Source organism: Ammospiza nelsoni, chromosome 3 (genome assembly GCF_027579445.1).
Source record: "Ammospiza nelsoni isolate bAmmNel1 chromosome 3, bAmmNel1.pri, whole genome shotgun sequence".
Lineage (NCBI taxonomy): Eukaryota > Metazoa > Chordata > Aves > Passeriformes > Passerellidae > Ammospiza > Ammospiza nelsoni.
Window position 1 is genome coordinate 62,617,263 of NC_080635.1, and position 16,715 is coordinate 62,633,977.

A 16,715-nucleotide genomic window follows, 5' to 3' on the forward strand; every position below is an offset into this window, starting at 1 on the left:
TAAGTATCACACAAACACAGGCCCTTAGGCTGGGTCATAGCATTTTAAGCAAACCATAATCGATTAATGGGCACCTACCCATCTTAAAAGTCCACCACTGCGCATTAATACAAGAAATGTATGACTACTTAATGGGAGAACAACAATTGTAGCATGTAAAGTAAACACATGCTAGAAGCCTATTACTGAGTCGAAGCGTTCATCATCTCATTTCATCACCTAGGGGATGAACAGTTACTACATCCTTAAGCACCACGATGCTGCACACACATCACCCAAGATACAAGTACGCCACTCCACCCGTAAACCAACTCTGAAGCAGTGTATGATGAAGGACAGAGGAAAGTCCATTGCACTGATTAAAGACACAAAAATCAATTACTGACACACCTTTGGAACCCGGCAGCACTTCGCAATCATGACAACCAAAGGCTATACAAATTAATATAAAGAGAGAGAGCCTGGAACATTCCAGTAATTCATCCAAGACTCTGAGAGGGAGGAAATAGACGAGGTTCGAAGCCGCGAAAGCCATCTCGGCTACACCGGCTGGGTAGCGGGAGCACGCCGCGGGTGCCCAGGAGCAGCACCCGGGGCGGGCGGGCAGGTCCCCGGAGCCGCCCGCCCCCCGGCCGCGCCCGCACGGACACAGCGCGCCCGCGGGGCCGCCCCGCGCCTCGGGGCCGCGCTGCCGGGCTGGCTCCGCGCACAGCGAGCGGCCGAAGCGCTCCTCTGCCCCCACAGCGCCGGCCGCGGCCCCGTCCCCGCCCCGCCGGGCTCCGCGTCCCCCGGCCGGGGCACAAGGCCGCGCCCGAGCAGCCCCGCACGCCCCGCGGCCCGGCGCGCACAGACAGACAGACAGACCTGCGGGCGGGCGGCATGGCGGGCCCGGCCCGGCGCCGCGCCCCGAGCGCTCTCCGGGAGCGCCGCCGCCGCCGCCGCCTCCACCGCTCTGCGCTGCTCTCCGCTCGGCCACAGCGGCGCCGGCCCCGCCGCGCCCCGCCGCTCCGCCCCGCCCGGCGGCCCCGCCTCCCCCCGGCCCCGCCCGGCCGCCCTGGCCCCGCCGGATCGCCGTGGCCCCGGGGCCGGGGGCGGCGGCCGCGCTCCTGGCGCTCTAAGCCCTGTCCTGGGCAAAGGGGGCGGTCTGCGGAGCCTGAACTCCTACGAGTCATAGAGCCCAAGCGCCGGCATCTTCCTCTGCATGGCAGTTTTCTCAAGGGCGGCGCTAAAAACAAAACAGCCGGTTTTGGAAATTGAGGTTAACCAAAGCCTTCAGATCCGTGGGAAACTGAAAAGCCTAGATACCTCATCCGCTGTTTCTACACTGTCCGCCAGTAGGCTTCTTCACCCAATCCCAGAAAACAACAGCCGCTACATTTACCAGAAACTCCACTCCTTTACCCGAGATAACTGCAGGCAACCCTTCCAGATGCTTGTGGCTAGCCTAAACAACATCTAGCTTCTTTGTTTTTCTTCCTCAGGTTAGTAATCAGCTCTGAAAGACTGATTTCGGGCATTGTCTTTCGAGCATTTGCACAAAGGCATTATAACACCATTAAATTCCAAATTCTGCAAGACAAAATGTCAAGCAGATAGCTGCATAAATGAAAAGCATACACAAAGCGTACACATATATACAGAGATGCTAAGAGAGTGTGTCAAAATAACAAATGGTGCACAGGGGTCTCAAGAATAATATTTTTAGTAGTTACAATGTTATGAATCCAACAAGTTTTAAGTAAGAGATTTGTCAGAGGCTTGTTTTTTGTTTCTTTCTTTTTTTTTTTTTTTAATTTAAGAGCTGCTTAGAAGACTCAATTCAAAAATTGTCAAATTCAAAAAGTGTCATTTTCAGGACCAAATACATCTCAATACAGACACAGCCATCTCCCACCATTGCCATTATCCTATTTGTAGCATGTGCTTGCTACCACTCAGTAGTACCACTCCAGTCACTACTGGAACAGCAATTGTCTCAACTCCTCCACTAAATTTGCTGCTGCATTTTTAGCTAAAATTGAAGTTTCCATCTCATTTTTTTTTTTACCAAACCAGCTTCTTTTACAAGGGACGGATTTTCTTTTAAACACAGTCTGGTGCTTAAAGGATACATTCTGGTAATACACTGAAGTTAGTACATCTTATTATTTCCCAGCAAAAGATGGACAAACCTAAAGTTACTTTGGTTAAAATCTCAAAGACTTCACTGGCACAAGGATTCTCTACCACAACACGGAAGAAAGGGGCCCTGCTCTCAGTTACTCTTCTAGCAGCGCTTAGATAACAAAAATGGGAAAAAAAAGAAAGAATAGTAATACTGTTTACCCAACCACATCTGCCAAATTGCAGGAGCTATGAAGCCCTATCCATCAAAGTGGTGGAAGCCCTATTTATCTCTTAGCTGCACTTGCACGACAGTGACAGTGACTAACAGCTTGTTTTAGCTCCAGAAAAGCTATCCCTGTCCTAATGTACCAGTCTGCTGTCCATCATCATTCCAGCACAGTCACCTCTATTGTACAGTGTAGAAAGCTCTATGAAGACAATGCATGAACTCCATAGAGCAAAGAAACTGTGCATTTCTATAGTAGTTATGTTACCCTGAGCATATCAAATACACATTCTAGACTGATGGCATGGGCGAGAAATCAGTCAAATTCCTGTCAGAGCAGCAGGATAAGCAGGCTAGGACTGGTACAGAAGCACTGTACAAGTTCTGGTTATGGCACTGTAGGTCATTGCCTGTGGCTCAAACCCACAGACTTCATGTCACTGGAAGAAGTCATTATGTGAGTGGCACGTCACACACTCTTTTATTTTACTGACTCTGAAGTACTCAGTAATGCCTGCCTCTCTGTTGCGATGATGAACATGAGATAGGCAGATAATAGGTAAATTAGAAACACACACATCACCCTTGAAATAAAATTTAGTTTTAGTCTCACGGCAGTATAGCAGACAGTCTGAATAGTTTGCTCTTTCCCATGGCAATATGTTCCTTGCCAATTCATTTGAATACAAGTGCTCTAACACCATTTGATTCATTTACTTCATGGTATCAATGCTTAGAATATCTTTACCAGAGAAAATCTTAAATTCATGTTGCTCAGTAAAAATCAGTTGCTCATGTTTTCAGTATTGGGCACATTTGTTTTATCACTGTTTGCATTATTTTGATGGAGACAAAATGTAAATTTGCTATTTTCATCACTTCCAAATTGTGAATTTTTATCCTAGAAAAATATTTCTCACACAAACACACATGTAGAACCACACATGAAAGACAGAGCAGATTTGGGATACTAAAATACTACATTTGTATGGGTTTTGATCTTCTGCTTCAGTGTACATTAACAGAGTTACATTCAAGAGAAAAAAATGCTAGAGGCACAGTAAACATACTGTATGTGGCCTGCATTCAGATCAGCTTACACTAATAGTAGAAAAAATACTGTATTGCTTGTGTAGTTCATGTAGTTTTTGTTTCTTTTTTTACATCTGTAATTGTTAGCTTACAGCTCATTTATTTCAGAAAGACAACCTGCCATAAAAAATTACACCGACAACCTCGACTGTTATAACAGTCCAGTTTTGAAAGAATACAAACATAAAGGTGACACCAATCTTTCTTTTTATTTCCATTATCCCTTCTGTTTTTGCCTATTACTCCTACCATTATTCACCATGAAGTAGTCACAAAATAGGTTTTTTACAGACAGACTTTTATGCATACATAATTGAGGCTCTGCTTGATCCTTCTGCACCGAGGGCTATTCTTAGCCTGGTTTCTTTGGTTTATGTAATGATGAATTTTCAGAGTGTCCCCAACTCACCCTTTAACTTTGAATTGATTGTCTAGATATAACTCAATGTGACTGAGGTATTGAAATTTTCCACAAGTTTTACAAAAAATGAGAAAGAGACCATAGCTTGAAACTTTTATAATAAATTCTCCCCTAATAACTGATTCTGTGCACCTATTTCTCTGTCTAGAAGAGCAAACCAGAAGTAGCTCCCAAAATGCTCAACCGAAGAAAGACTATAAAAAGAAACAGAATTTGCTGCAATACAAGAGGAGATGACAAAAAAGTCCTATTTGTTTCACCTAAGGTAGCTCAGTGGACACTGCATGAAGCCCCTCACTGCCACACTTTATCCCAAACCCCAGAATCACGTGCATTTTAACATGGGCTAAAAGGGAAAAGAAGCTGGCTCAGGCTTTACTAGATGAAATAGTGCCAGGGGAAGAACGGAAGCTGAAGAAAAAGAATACAAGAACGTGTGAAAGTACTTCTGTAAAGTAAGTACTGTAAAATATTGCTGGTTGCTCCCCGTCTCGTTGTTCAGGACCATTAAAATATCCCCCAGGAGCGGGACTGCCGCGCCCTGCCGGCCCCGAGCCGTGGCGCTGCCCGTCCCCACGTCGCATCCCCTGGCGCGGCGAGCGCCACACTGCAGGCACAGGGAGCAGGCACCGCACGGCCGGGAATCTGCTCTTGGAGCTGGGACCTCTGGACAACGCCTCTTCAGGTTCTCCTCACTTTATTTCCATCAAAACACTACTGCGGTTAAAACAGATATAATAAGATACGAAGTACAATAGCATTTTCCTCCAGAAAATTGTTATAATCCAACAGTTAGGTCACCAATCTGACCATACATGGAAATTAAACATAAAATAGCAAAAGACTGTGCATCATCTCTTCCTTCCTTCTCCTTTCCACTTCCTTGAAACTGGGATGATGTACAATTACAAGTCAGGGGAACTTACAGACAAAAATCTGATACCAAGACTTTACATATGAAACACACAATTGAGGAAAGAGAGGACTGATAAATGCAGTTTCTATGCAGATCAAGGGTTTTCACTATAGCTAAAGAATGTACCCCAGGTACTAAAGAAAATTTGTACTTACCATTATATATTACATGCATACTCAAATTATATACTTTCCATAACTTAGCATATTACTTTGATGTTATTCTTACTCATTTTTACACCGTAAGCCTACTGTCACACATCAATCAGCATGTCAAATTAAAGTTATAATAATATGTAATGTATTCACAGGGAACAGACAAGTTAATTGCACGCTGCTGTACCACTTGCATTTAAAGGAATTGCTCTGATTTTTCAGGTTCCAAAATTCAGCCTTATTTACCAAAATGTGACAGCTCTGCTCCAGCACCTCTAACACTGAATGCTACTCACTCGGTTTCACAGGCACACCAGCGTTAGGTGAAAAGAAACATGGGCCTCTGACATTCCTTTCCTAGTGCCTTTGGGAAGATCATTCTTCTCCAGCTACCATCTCAGGGATGCAGGCACAGGCACTGGCTGCTTCTGTGCTGGCAGGAGGCTGAATCGCTGTCAGTTTCACTGATGCACTTCTCTATCGGATGCAGGAAGCCAGAGGAGAGGCACAATCTTTTGTCAGTGCACATGACTTGTACAGCAAAGAAAGCCATTTCTAAAAATAACTAGGCAGCATATGACTCTCAGTGCTATTTTCCTGATGATCTAGTGGTCAGCCCTCACCTCAGAGGTTAACATCAAGGAAAATATTTGCTATTTCAGTAAATTTCTCTTGTACATACCTTAGTTCTCACTGCTCCTGTGGCTGTAATTAACAACCCTTCCACTACTCAAGAGAAATTTAGTAAGATATATTACTCATTTGGAAAGTGGTTTGCTAACTGTCAAGCACAACAGAGCAGGATTGCTTTGCTTCTACATCTAACAGCTACCTAGGGCATGGGCAAAACACATTTGCCCACCCTGCCATCGGCACAAGATCACATTTTTCGTAGGCTCAGCGACTTTTCTGAAATCGTCAGGGGGAGTATTTTGTCTCCATCATTGAGGCACCTTAAGAACCAAGGGACTCACCCCTGCCTTCCCCTGTGGTGTCACATAACAGAGACATTCTTAGGGGTGGCAATGATCGTTCTGTTACATTTATCTTCAATCCTGCCAATGCAGCTGCTGTGGGCCTTGAATTGTTCTAACCTAGCTGTCTGCAGTGCTGCTAACATCACAGCCACAGAAGTAAGTACCCCTCCAAAACCCACCTGAGATGCACAGCAAGTGGAGAAGCCTATGCTTTTAAACACAACACTGTGGACTTAGTGGAGTATACAAACCCTTAAGGCTAACTCAGTTTCTGCAGTATAACCACCTCAATATCTGGTTGGTGTTCCTGGCAGGTTCACTCTGTAGGAAACCAGGTCCCACTTCGGCTTTCTCTTCAGCAATGGGCACAGATTACCTGCTGGGACCAGCTGACCTCTCTCACCTAAGCAGACCCACCTCTGTGAAGTGGCCCCAGGCCACAGTGATATCTCAGCCTCCAGCCCCACACAGCTTTGGCTCCTCAGGGTCTGAAATGCTTTTGTCTTACCAAAGGGGATGCTGTCAATCCTATGAGAAAAGCTGTTCCTGCATATATAAGACATTTTTCACCTCATATTTTGTTATCTCTCTCACTGCACAGTAAAATTGCTGAATTTAGACCAAAGAAAGCTTCATCACAATGAAGACACCCATTTTGTTCTAGACTGCTACAGTAAATGTTTTGTGATGAAATGAACTATCAGCTTAACAGGGATGCTGATGAGATGGAAACCAAACACCTTCCACCTCCTTCGCTTCTCCCAGAAGAAAATTATCCTCTAAATTTGTTTTCAGACTCTGAAGCTTTTGAAGATCAGCTAATGCATATTTGCACAGTTGACAGGCATACAGTCTGAAGCTTATCTATCGTAACACAGAAAGGTTTTTGCATTTTAGAGGCAAAGGGTTTCAGAACTAGCGAAATTTGCTCGGGCAGAGCCAGCCCTCTTGCATCATTGGACACTGTCTAAATAGGGAATATTATTTTTGCTAGTTCAGCTCCTAGAACTTCTATGTTCATGAAAACAACATGCCAGAGGAAAGAGCTTTTACACAGAGGTCATCCACAGCACTGGCCACTTTGATTCCACTCACACAGACCTTACAAAAAAAAACCAAGTTCACAAATTAATAAATATCGTGTGAGAAGGTCGCGGCAGAGCAAGGCCAGCAAACACCAACTTCGATCCCCTATGTGGAGCCACTGGCTCCCAGCTGAGAGAGGCCTTTGGAGCCGCTTTTCCCTGCTGGCCTAGCACCAAACCCGGACAAGCTGAGGTGTTCCCACAGCCTGCCCGTGCAGCGACCAGGCCGGCGCGGAGGGAAGCGCCGCGTTCCTCCGCTCCCGGCAGCCACCGCCGGGATGTGCGGTGCGGAGCGCTCGGCTGACAGCCGCGACAGCGACACCCCGTACACAGACGACGATGTCACGACCGGCTTGTAAAGGCAACGCGAAATGAGGGAAAACAACCGCGCGAAGCCCGTGCCGGTTGGGGGCAGCGGGAAGAGCGCTGGCGGAAGAAGAGACGGAGACCCGGCAGTGGCCACCGGCGCCCTCCTGCGAGCCCCCCCGGCCCTGCCGCGGCCGCGCAGCTCTTGCCTGTGGCGCTGTGGGAGCCGCCCCCGCTCCCGCTGCGGCACCGCCGGGCTGGCCGCTCCTTCCCGCCCGAGGCTCCGTCCTGCCCGCTGCCCCTCCACCATCCCGCCTTCCGCCCACGGCCAGGGCCCTTCACCAGCCTCGCCTGGGCGGCCCCCTCTCCTCCCCAGCATGCCGCCGCTATTCTCTTCCGTGGGGTGGAATACAACGTCCTTCTCCATATCTACCTGCTTCCAGGACTTGGTACTGCCTGGAAGGTGGGAGCACAAGAAGAAAGCAGCGGCAGAAGATAATTGAAGGAGGGAGAGTGAACTATTACTGCTTCTTTAGAAAGAAGTATAGGGAGTGCTGCAAGGATCCCTGGTGGTCTAGTGGTTAGGATTCGGCGCTCTCACCGCCGCGGCCCGGGTTCGATTCCCGGTCAGGGAACACTTACTTTTCTTACCTTTATCACCCCCTCCTTCATCTCTGTTTTGTTTTAAGACTCTCTCCGGCCCTCTCCTTCTGCTCTTACAATTCTGGCACCATCGGCCGGCTGCTGTGCGAGCCCGAGGCGCGGGGGTAGTAGTTCGCACCTGACAGCCTGGAGCAATCGTGCACAAATCGTGCCGGAAGTGTCAGCGCCCTGTGCTGGTGGGCAGGGGAAGGTGTAGCATTAGCAGGTGCCTGGAAATCTTTCAGTCAGTCACAGCACTGCCTATAGACACCCCATGCCCACCCACACGGATTCTGGAAGTCAGCAGAGGCCTGCCTAGAGGGCCACATGCATTTAGAAATAACAACATAACTCCTTTTCTTTTTTTTTTTTTTTTGACTTCTCTAACAGCTTAGGGTGCTCCCACACCTCCCCCCCCCCTCCACCCCCCCCCCAGAGCTGAATGGTCGCTTAGTGCTATCATGAATCTTTGAGCCACAGCAGCAGGGACCTAGTAGGGGCTGGAACATCTCTCTTATGAGGAAAGGATGAGGAGGCTGAGCCTGTTCAGCCTTGACTGAGACAGCTGAGACGGGACCTCATCAATGTCTGCAAGTACCTGAAGTGAGGTGCCAAGGGGATAGAGCCAGGCTCTCCTTAGGGTGCCTGATGCAAAAGCACCACTGGAAATAATGGCTTTGGCTGCCTTTCCCAGGGCGTGCCAGAGCCTAGGCTGCCCTCCACTGCAGACAGGAGTGTCTCCTGGGAAAGATTCTCCACTATATTCTTTATGAAAAAGAATCTTCAAGGTGATTCAAAGGGAAGGGATCACCTTTGCTCTAAGGCAGAAAGCAAACAGTCAAAAGGGCTATTGTCATCCTTAAGATATAAAGAAAATGTGCCACCAAATTAGAGTTAAACACCAGGTCCACAGGTTGTCACCCGAGGAATTATTGCATTCCTATGGCTGGAGGTTCTTGAGAGTGGGCTGGACAAGTTATCAAGTCTCTCAGACTGGGCAAGGGGAATGGCTCAGTGGATCTCCTAAGATCCTGAAAGTCACAATTATATTATTTCATCCTGCACTTTCCCCTATAATTAACAGTTTACCTGCTCATTAGAACCGTGTAGGTCTCTGAGATTCTTCTCTCCCTCTTTGATCTCAGTGAAATCAAGTTGGTGGAAGAAGTTGCTGCTTTCTATGTCAGAAAATAATGGGCAATTTAGAAGCAGCTAAAATGAACTTCAGGTGTTGACTACCTTCCCAGAAAAGGCATATATTTGGCTTTACAGAATAGGAACAAAATAAGCATTTCCTTTTGCTTTAACTCATTTTGTAGTAGGACATTTGCACACCCAGGACTGGCAGAGCCATCAAAAGCACATGACAGAAGTGATCTGGCAATAGCAGAGGTATTTCAAACAAATATAAGATTATGAATAACACATTTTCAAAGTGTAGCTGAATTTGCTTCTCACTGTGGTAGATTTTGAGATACTGGCTCGCAAATATTTTCACTTTCATGTCTGTTCTTCGTCATAAGGGTGACGAAGTGCTTTCCATGTCACAGCAAAGTTGTGGAAGGGTTGGAAATGAACTGCAAAGGTATGGAAATGACCTGCAGAAGAAATAAGAATATAAGGAAAATACCTGAACTGTAGATCAACTTAAACCAGCAGCTGAGTCAACTTTTCTTTCTTGCTACCTCCTTTAAGTTATAGTCCTACATTAGTTCCACTTTGTAAGTTTTTTCCAATCTTATATGAAGTATCTTGGCTGTGAGTGAACATAAAATTTTGCATGAGTTTTACAACTAGCAATTCTTTAGAAAATGGAAGTTCCCACTCTTTTTTTATAGTCGTATTTTCTACTTGCCGTCATATTTCACTTCTGTTTGAAGGGCATAGAGTCATGCAGTCGTTAGATTTATTCTGTTCCCAGGACATTCTCTTGGCCACTTATCGCCTTTTTGTCTGTTTTATTGTGGATGTAAACAAGTGCAGCTCCGTGGTATCCTCCCCAAGGGAAGGAGCCTTTCTTTGCCTAGCGATATAAATATTGTAGGAACACGCCACGAGGTGGCATCCCGGTCCTTTGTCTGCCGCCACCCGCCCGCGGTTCCCAGAGCAGCCCCTCCTCTGGAGGTTTCAGAGCCAGCTCCCTAAGTTAACGTTGTGCCCGTTTCATTCCAACGAGCTGTAGAGCAATGTAGGACTTGTATTTGCTGATGAAGCAAATTTCATGTACAAATGAAGCTTTTATTAAGGCAAATCACGGCATAGTTTCTGAGTCGAATGCTGTATATGGAAACTTTACAAGCTGTCTTTAAACAGTCAATATAACATTAAAAAAAAAAAAGGTCACAAAGTATAATCAGGAGTGTGACTCAGACTCCATCACCTCATCCTGTCTGTGGCATTAATACAGTGAGGACACATACCATTACCAGAGTGACAAAGACCATGTGTCCCTGAACATGTTCACCCCCAGAGCCGCTCTGTTTTTCACCCCCACAGCAGCACCTCTGCTTTTCACCTGTAGGTTTTGAACTGAAGGTCATGCACAAAGTTTGTGCCAAGGTGAAGAAGGGAACTACAATTTCTGCATCCCAGGTCAGGATACTGGGGCATCACCTGCCCAAGGACACAAGATAAGGTTTCATTCCCTTCCCTTCTGCATGGATTCACAAGGCTGGTGAGCCATGGGAGCAGTCTGTGCTATATTAGTGCTGTCACCATGGCAGTCAAAGGACACAAACAAGACAAAGTGTTTATTAAACTGGTGGGGTGGAAGGAAAAACAAACCCAAAAGATGCTTTCAGGCACACAATCCTTTTTCCAGGCTTTTTTTCCCCCCGTCCTATTATCTATCCCAATATTCTTTCTATATATTGAATATCTATAATATTGATGTCATAAAACACAACTGTAAATTTCTTCCCAAGCTACAGATTCACTTCGAAACATGTTCTAGACAATAAGATAAAAAAAAAATATGACAACCTCACTGCACATCCTGCCAGGACTGTTCCTTGAGAACTACAGTTGGAAAATTTACTCTAAATTATGTTTAAAGAGAAACTATTTTATGCAAGCCAAGGCAGTTTATTTAAGGTAATGTTATTGAAAGTCCAATACAGATTTAATTACCACTCCCAGATCTAGATAATACTGTCCAAGGACTATTTTCCAGCAAGTCTTTTTACAGGAGCAGTTGCCATGTCCTATTAAGAAGTACTCTGATCATGAAATTATGAAAGCTCTGATCCTTTTAAAAGTCTGAGTTTTTCTCTTGCATGCTGCAAATCTGCTTTCTAGATCCTTTTTATACTGCCTTGTGGCTACAGTCAATCATTACCTTCTGCCTTTCCATGCTTTGTTTCCCATGTGCTCTTTTGAATAATCACACTTTAGTAAACTATATTGACAACGTTATTATGCTGTGCCTAATTTTTGTCTTGCTAGCAGGAAAACAGAGCTGGGAGATTCCAGTTTTCCCCCCAAAGCAGGAAAATAATAACAGACTATAAATTGGTATTACAACACATGCTCTGGCTGGTGGTGCTGTCTGCTGCATGTAGCTGGGAATAGCAGCAACCCCGACAAGGACAAGGCAGCTGGGCTGATGGAGGGTAGCCACAGCAGGGTGCCTTTGTGGCTGTCCACCCAAACTGCCCCTGCACCCTTTGCAAGGGATTTTTTTACAGAAATTACAACTTTGTATTCCATAACTGGCATAATTTGTATTGTGTAACCTGCAGTTCTGCACAAGAGAACCAGCAACATAAATGAAAAAAAAAGGAATGATCTCCCTGTCTGCTCAGATAAGAAACCACCTGCCTAATTCTATCAGGATGACGTTTTGCAGTTTGTTCATTCTCTACCCCAAGCCAGGTAGTAAGTCTCAGTTTCAGATTTGTCGGGACTGTGGCCTTGGTTCTATCAAAATGGAGCTCCTTGCTGTAGCCTGCAAGGGCTTTCATCCCTCCTACCACACTGCACTCATCTTCCCTTAAGTTACCAGGCTGAAGAAGAGTGTGAAGCACATGAGAAGATGAATATGAGCTCCTGAGCTTCTGTCACCATGACTCCCCTACCTGCTACAAGGCTCACAGGGAGCCTCTGTGCACATGCCAAACTCAGTTCTGAAGTGGTCTCTCTTGGGTTTACATCATGATCCCCTTAAGTGTGTCTTTGGTGGGAAAGGAGTGGCTGGTGCTTCTGCTGTGGATGAAGGCAAATTCCAGGTATCTTAAAGATAAACCAGGTATCTTAAAATCTCATGTAACTACTGCTTATTACAGTTTGCTGATCCTCAAAAACAAAAAAAAAAAAGCCAAATGATTAAATGCAATTGCATGAATTCTACTTCTCTTCTGGTCATACATTCAAAGGGGCTTTCCTTCCAAGTCATTCATTATGCCATCAGAAATTCACCTCCCTCAGTAGCACCCGGGCTCCAGGAGAGTTACTACCTTCTATTAATCAAAGGCTTATGGTAAGGGATAGAAACTTGAGTTAAAAGTGCTCCTAAGGTGATGATGAGTTAGGAACTAGTCTTTCCCCTGGGGTCTGTGGTCTAATTAGACAAGATCAAGGACAAATATTAATTAACACTATTCCCACTTTACAGGTGAGTAGCCAAGAAGTAAATTAACAAACAAGTTGTATTTCCTATGTATTTAAACACTGAAAAAGTAGCTTGACACCCAAAACTTTTAAAAATTGGACAAAAATTCATCCTCTAAAGTTTTGGTCCTGCAGGGGGCTTAAAAGAATAAAGAATTTTGTTCACACAAATAATCACACTGAAGAGGAAGAGTTCCCCTGTTTCCCTCAGAAGGACATCCTTAGTTCCTTCGGATAAGTCATATTGGTGATGAACTGTTACACTGATTTTGAAAAGCAACAGGGAAAAAGTCACTCATGTCAACAATAGCTAAAAAATCTCTCTAACGTGCCTAGTTCTTCTTTACTTTAAAGGTTATGTAAAGGAGAAAAAGAGCTTTATTTCCCCTTTTTTTTTGCCTCCAGTTTGAACCACAGGCACAGAAACACTCCACTGCAAAAGCTGGGCATATGGGCAAGCAGGTCTTACATATTTATATTGAATTATTACTTCTCTTTTGTTTTGTTGGTGGCTACTGCTATCGGGCATCCTTGGGTTTTGACGGTCACATCAAAGGAGCGGCTCTGGCGTGAGAACCAGTCAAAGTGAGGCAGATAATTAATGGATTTATTACTGAGGTCGGTTCCCATGATCGTCGGTGGGCAGCAGCCACTGCTGTGTCGTAATCCTCATTCTCTTGGTAAGGCACACACTGCCTTAAAAAGGTTTAATGATCCAATAGTGATTTACTAACGGGAATCTTTTTTGTCTGTTTAGCAGGCCTTGAAGGAGGACAGGGTGGCACATGAAGGTCAGTTTTCAGCAGCATCAAGAAATGGTTTTATTTGTTTTGTTTTGAGATTCCTGTTGGGAGCATTTTGATTCACTAAATGCAATAATAAATTGAAGGGTCAAAGTCATTGTAGCAGGGCAGGTATCAGATTCTTGATAACATAAGGAGGGAAGGAAGCAGACAGACATTGGCCACAGTAGATTGTGGCTGAAGGTCTGAGATAATGATCAGAAAACATTCACTTCAGCTTGTATGATGGACAAAATGACAAAGTGTGGTAAGAGGGACTGAAACAGCCTCATGAAACCGCAGGCTGGCAGCTGGTCCTCGCCACCAGCCCCTGCTGGGGTGGCTGCCTGGTTTGCAAAGGTTGCATCCCCTTTCTGCTGGGAAAGGAGGGAGGGGGACTACCAGTGGGACAGCTGCCCAAAAAGAGGGCAGGGGAGGGAAAAGGAGAGGAAGGAGCTTTGCCTGGTAGAGGGAAAGAGATGCTGCTGGTGCCCAAGGAGCCAGAGTCCCCACCACCGCTCCCCCTTGCCACCCTGGTGCCTCTTCAGAAAAACAAACCCCAGAAAAGCCAAGAAAAATAAACTTCCTTCTCCTCCACCAAAATACATTTTGAAAGCAACAGAGGGAGAGGGGGTGGGGAGAAAAACAATGTTATTTTATTTTAGGGCTTGTATTAAAAAACCAAGGGCTGTGCTGGCAAGTAACATTAAGAGCTATGTGAACAATCCACACACAACAGACCTTGTCCTGTTAATCAAGTTGTGAAAGTGCACCTTAAATGCTTAACTTTTCTTTTAAACTTGTCGAGGAAGAAAGTCCTTTTTCTCAAGAAAATTAAAGTCACTTTTCTCTGAGATATGAAAAAAATACAGCATTCTGAGTTAAATCAAAAGTAAGGGGGGAAAAGTGTATGTAGGCCTTTATATAACTACAGTTTTGTCTCCTTGGGTTTATATATTGCCTTGTATTAATTTGTTAGATTTTCACTTCCCATGTAGTAATATCTATGGGTATTCCTTACAGGTAAAACCATTTCCTTTACATCTTCCATTGGGACACTGTTTCCTGGAGTGGGTGCAGAGGTCTTGCAGTTCACATAGGCAGTGTTCAAAATTTCCTTGCAACCACAATTTCAGTGTTGCATTCAGGAATTTTTTCATCCTGAAAACTTTCTTTGTAGAAGAGAAAAATCCTGAAAATGAACTGAGTGGAAAGAAAAATTCAGGCACTAACTCAGAAGACTTTCCTGTAGAATAAGTAATAGCACTGTTAAAACATTGTCTAAAACAATTAGCTTTGCTTGAATTCAATATTGGCAGTTGTATATCTGTAGAAAAGGAATCTGCCTCTTCAGACCTTGAAAATAATTCAACCAGACATATTTCATTTTATTTCCCATAATCACTTCCTTTTGCTTCTGGTATTTGAGTATCTAGGGTACAACACTAAATCATGTGTCCCAGATTTACATTGCCACTATGAATGCAGAAAAATATGCCTTTAAAAACAAATTATATTGATGTCATCTTACAGTCATCACCACTGCTGAAGTCAGAGCACTAAGAGAAGTTCTAAAATTGATGCTGATTGAGGTGTTGACTGCTCTTAGTTCTATGGGAGTGACAGATGATAATGCATTATCACCAGATGATTTTGATACTGTTCTATTGTTTCTTCTGATGAGGTGTCTGATTCTTTGAAAAAATTAGATCATATGTGAAAATATTATTAAGCTTCAAGTCCTGTATCTCCAAAGATGATGCAAGACAGAGAGAAATTCAGTTGCCTGGCCTAACACATAGCAACTTGTACTTCCCAGGCATCTGCACAGGACTGGCAGAGGTGACACAGTACACAAGGGAGACCTACCCCCTCCAAAGTGATAGCTGGAGCCAAACTTTGGACATGGCAAACATTTAGACAACTGAATGATGACTAAGTGATTGTGTTTGCACATTCATAGCGCTTTACAACTTCCAGTAAAAGCAATTACCAGGATAAAAAAAACAAATCAAAATCAAACACACCTTTTCCCAAAAAAGAAAATCACATGTATTTTATGGAAATTATCTGTCAATTATCTGTCAAAATGTTATTTCATTTATAAATCAGGAGAGGTTTGGTTTACCCTTGAGTGGAGATCACAGCATTTCTAGCACCTGCCTAGTGCTCCTCTACTTATAATTTCTATTTATGATCAGACGTGTTGCTGCACTCATTCCTTTGAGATTTTTACACACTAATGTTTGAGTATTTGCTGGATCAAATGATGAAGCAGAGTAACAGTGCACAGTAGAAAGTTCAGTGTTGAGTAAAATTAACTCAGGTTCATGCAGTGGCCTCACACAAATGAAGCTTGGACACATGAAGCTTGTGAACAAACCTATATCAAGGCCTTCATCTTTTCTAGTTCTGAGCAAAACTACCAGTTCAATCCCTCAGGTCCTCAGTTGTGTGATCTCAGGCTATCTGTGCCCACAGAAGCAGATGAGAAATGAGGCTGGTGACTACAGAGCTGGTGAAATCCACTTCACATATCAGTATTTTCTTATGTTGTATCTTTTGACTAAAAGGGGCTTGTGACCTTTTCCTGTTGTAAAGCACACATTCCTCATTTACAATAGCCGTAAGAATTTGCCAAAACCCATGTCGCAGACTTCTCTCATGGCATCCTGATTGAAGTACCATCTTTCAAAACAGCTGCAAACATTTTCAAGGTTCACACTAAGGAGGCAGCAGCGTAAGCTGGCACCTCCTGGCAGTTGTTCAGGCAGAGGTAGTCACAGACAATTATTCTGCTTTGAATATATGCATTCAGCCCTCGGCCACAGTAGCCGGTTTTTCTTCTAGGCAATACCTAATGCCGGATTTCCTCCCCTTGCAATCACAGCAAAGGGAGGAGAGGCAGCACTGCCTCTCAGTTGCCTGTCTCCTCTCTAGGGTAATAATCTTCTCTCAGCAGTCTAAGTGCTTTTTATTTGCATTGCTGAGGGCTAAGGTTTTGAGCCTGCTAATGCTGAGTGACAGAATTGGTTTTTAGTTTTTTCCTTTTAAGAAAAACATTCTAGGAAATTGCATAACCTGCTTTGATCCTCCTGATAATTGGAATTTAAAGTTTCAAACCCACCCATTGAAAAGTTAGTCAAAGCCAACTGCTGACAGTTGAACAAGCAGCCTGAATTGTGTTCTTGTAGTATGTGCCATGATCTACTCTTAAATTATATAAATTACTCTTACTATCCTTCATCCAGGTCCACTCCTCATTGAATGCACAATAAAGATAGAAAAAGGCTGAAGTAAGGTTGCATGTGCACAGTCATGGGTCCTAACTTTTGCATCTTGGTTATGCCAAGGAAAGAGCTTTCCCTTGCTCCTTAAAGACTGCATAGATGCCTTCAG

The 16,715-nt window shown here is 44.4% G+C and overlaps 1 protein-coding gene and 1 non-coding gene across 5 annotated transcripts in view; one reads left to right on the forward strand and one right to left on the reverse strand.

The window, feature by feature from the left end:
- The window catches only part of NCOA7 (nuclear receptor coactivator 7), an 83,079-nt gene extending 77,699 nt beyond the window's left edge, over positions 1-5,380 (reverse strand). For 3 of the 4 annotated variants that reach the window (XM_059468062.1, XM_059468063.1, XM_059468060.1), the window contains exon 1: positions 865-995. The gene's annotated coding sequence lies outside the window, so the exon portion shown is untranslated. Of the gene's footprint in view, positions 1-864; positions 996-5,212 lie in introns of those variants that run through there. The other variant, XM_059468061.1, reaches the window with a different exon arrangement.
- A 2,467-nt stretch (positions 5,381-7,847) lies between these two features.
- Positions 7,848-7,919, forward strand: TRNAE-CUC (transfer RNA glutamic acid (anticodon CUC)). Its single transcript has one exon. It is a non-coding gene; the product is annotated as a tRNA-Glu (tRNA).
- The last annotated feature ends 8,796 nt before the right edge of the window (positions 7,920-16,715 follow it).